General features: G+C 45.5%; 1 pseudogene across 1 annotated transcript; it reads right to left on the bottom strand.

Moving 5' to 3' along the window:
- Nucleotides 1-689: 689 nt before the first annotated feature.
- Nucleotides 690-2,363, bottom strand: LOC100384857 (LOC111590286-like pseudogene; annotated as a pseudogene). The gene is made up of 3 exons (NR_159490.1): nucleotides 1,773-2,363; nucleotides 1,301-1,688; nucleotides 690-1,192 (listed from the first exon to the last, which is right to left on the bottom strand). The product of NR_159490.1 is annotated as a protein-like pseudogene (transcript).
- Between the last annotated feature and the right edge of the window lie 1,004 nt (nucleotides 2,364-3,367).

Here is a 3,367-nt window from a genome sequence, read left to right as displayed (position 1 = left end):
AACACTTGTTCATTACGTAGCTTTCTTTGTGGCGTTTGGATGAACCCTCTGTGTTCATTTCAATGTGGCTTTCCTTAGATTCACTGTGTTTGCTTTTACTTTGTTACAAACAGTTGTGGTTTGTTGCTTTCAATTTATATTAGGGCACATGTTCAACCTTGCTGAGTTGATAGTAAGCAGTTGAAATATGCTTGGCACCTCCTGCATTATATGCTCTTTTGATCTGAGATAGCTCTTGTACTTGGTTGCACATTAGATCATTCAGTTTGTTCATATGAGGTTCATGCTTCAAAGCAACTTTATTATCATTCTTATTGGATTAACCAATAGTATTCTGCGGGCTGACGAAGAGCTTCTTTCTGATTTTGGGATTGATGTTAAAGATGAATGCACCAAATTTGGTCTCGTAGATAATGTCAAGGTACACCTAACCCCACATATATGTTTTTTGTTCCTTTTTATATTTTGCAAATTTTGTGTAAGCTTTAAATTAATCAATGATAGGTTGTCATATTTATTTTTTCACCAAATTAATGAATGAGATGACCAATATTAATCAATGACAGGTTGTACCCCTCTGATTATCTTGTACTAGTAAATGATGTGCGCCCTGCGTGCAATATCAAATACGTGTGTTAGAAGTATGTTTTTTTAGTATGCTGGTAATATAACTCTTGCAGAACTGTAGTAACATTCCAAAAACAAGATCATAGAAAATTATGTTAACAGTGTTTGTAAACATTTATACATCTCCAGTAAAGTTGTTTGTTCTAGTTGTCTAAAAGATCGACATGTATATACATATAAAAGGGGTCGTCCATGTTTACATATGTCCAAGGTGCATATGCATACAAAATACTTTAGTGGCATATTATATAAAGCTTATGGAAACATCAGTTTGACACGTTCATGGCCACATATGTGGCATATGTCTTAGGTGTATACATGCTATCATACAAAATACATTAGTGGCATATACTACATAAAGATGTTGTAATCAGTATTTTGAGGCGAAGGCAACATAAACAGTAAAGCTGTGTGTAGTGCTCAGATGATTTTGATATATAAAAAGTAGTAGCTTCTATTGACTTAGAAAACACATTAGGAAGTAGTAGGAATTACCTTATTTATGGTTTTCTAAGACGGCGTTTCAGAATTGAGGTTGTGGACTGATTGCAACATTTGCTTCGACCTGTGGGGCAGATTTTTTTCAATGAGGGAATGCAGTAACTGGAAATACTTATCATAGTAATAAACTATAAAAAAGGATGTAGTATTGGGGAAAAAGATTCAGGGAAACCTTTTTTGCAGGTGAATATAATGTATTGGACAGAATGTCGAGATCGCTAGATCCTAAATTTTCTGTAACTTGCGATTTTTTTAATCAGCAAAAGTAAGCGAGAAAATGAATAGAGAGCTATGTTATAGACTAAAGGAAAGGAGAAGAGCAGGATGCAAACTAGAGAAGAGCACGATGCAAACTTTGCCGCCAGTCACAAAGCGCTGCCTTATCCCCTTCCTTTTTTCTTTTTAACTTACCACATCGGACATCAGATAACTCTCGTAGCTTCTGGAACCTCCCACAAATGACAGTACATTATCGGGAGAAGGGGAAAAAAGGTGCAGAAGCCAGCATCTAGATGATATCCGACGGCTGACACCAATTAGAACGTACCATGCTTGTTAAGCTGTTTATTTAGCAGTAGAATTCTATATTTGAGATGAGATTTGAATGAAAAAACTTTTTCTTTCAAGCGGAAATCAGTTGGTACCTTGGGAGGGGGAAGGACTGGTGCTTCTTGCTATCCAGCTACCGGACAGAATGCTCAGGTCGGTCCTTCCCCATTCGCTCCTTGGGCAGCGGTGGATTGAAGGTGCATCATTCAGATATGCAGGGACAACGGGTATGGGGTAGCGACATGGTGGTGGAGAGGGCCAAATCTTCGATGAATGCAACCGGCAACTGATCCATCAGCCATGGCGACTGCTCTTCATAGTGTCTCTTCTTGATAGACTTGCCCACCTCCTCCGTCATCGTTCGCCAGGTGACCGCGCCGGACCACCAGTGCCCCCTACCGCGCGACCTGTGCGTTTCGAGGTGGCGATGTCTGAGGAGGCAGATTCGGACTCCCGACGGTGGCCCAAACATCGCAGCGTCGTTTGACGGGGGAGGTGGGATGGTGCTCCGGTTGGAGCCGTGACAGACAATGTCGGCAGCACGACGACGTTTGAGGAGGGAGCGAGGAGACCGACGACGTCTAAGGAGGAGATTGTGTTTGGGGCTCCTCGCGACGGCCCAGGCACTGCGACAATGTTTGAGGAGTAGACAAGAAGGCGCTCCACTCGGATCTGCTGGAGACCACGTCGACGCCGTCAGCATGATATCTTCTGAGGATGGGTGGAGGGGAAGGGGATGGTGCTCATCTAGGCGTCTGGACACATCGTTGGTGGGGGGTGGAGCCTTGGAGCTCCATCGCGCAACAAAGAGGGCGCTAGCGGTCGAAGCCCGGAGGGGTCTGGAAGCATCGCGTAGCGAAGATGTTAGGATAGGAACGCTTTCACGGGTGGGGGACGCGGCTGGAAGCCGTTGAGACGTGATCCAACGGCTGGAGCATTTGGAGATGACGTGGACGCACGGATGCGCGCGTTTGCGTCGCGCTCTATATATCTTGTACTAGAACGGAGGGCAATCACGTTCATAAAAAATACTCCCTCCGTTTCGTTTTACTTGTCGCTGGATAGTGCAAAATTGAACTATCAAGCGACAACTAAAAAGAAACGGAGGGAGTAACAAAGTTAGAGCCCAAGGTGCAGGTTTCCAGAATGCCTGATAGGTTTGAATCTACTGGGGGATGTGTTGCTGGTACCCTCACATGACTCAGATCCATCTACCAATCAAGAGTTGCACATGACTCAGATTATCCATAGTGTACGAATCACCGAAACAGCTAAATAGTTCTGAACCAATGGCCCACACAAAAGGCAAGTGGGGTTAGGGATCACAATCACCGATGAGGTGTCCGTGGCGTCGACAGCGTGGGCGTCCAGGGATAGCACATAGGACCAACACCACGAGACGAGACCGAGACAGCAGTGGCAGTGGCGGGCACGCTTGGAAGGACGCTGCAGGTTTTCAGCGAGCCCGTGCACTCCGTGTGCTACAGTAGCCGCATCTTCAACAGAGTCTTCTTAGGTCCCCTCTTCAACGGCTTCGACAACTAAGCATCAGACGAGCAGAGAACTGTCGCGATGAGGGCAGGCCGGGCGACGGAGTTGACGTGGAGGCAGAGAGGGGAGGACAGTGGAGACGGTGCTGGGAGGGATACGGAGAGTGTGCTGTTATCGCGGCCCGGTTACTGGAGTGTCG

This window comes from Zea mays, chromosome 3, assembly GCF_902167145.1.
Source record: "Zea mays cultivar B73 chromosome 3, Zm-B73-REFERENCE-NAM-5.0, whole genome shotgun sequence".
NCBI classification, from domain to species: domain Eukaryota; kingdom Viridiplantae; phylum Streptophyta; class Magnoliopsida; order Poales; family Poaceae; genus Zea; species Zea mays.
Note: the sequence above shows the minus strand (reverse complement) of the source record. Positions and strands in the feature narration are given on the sequence as shown.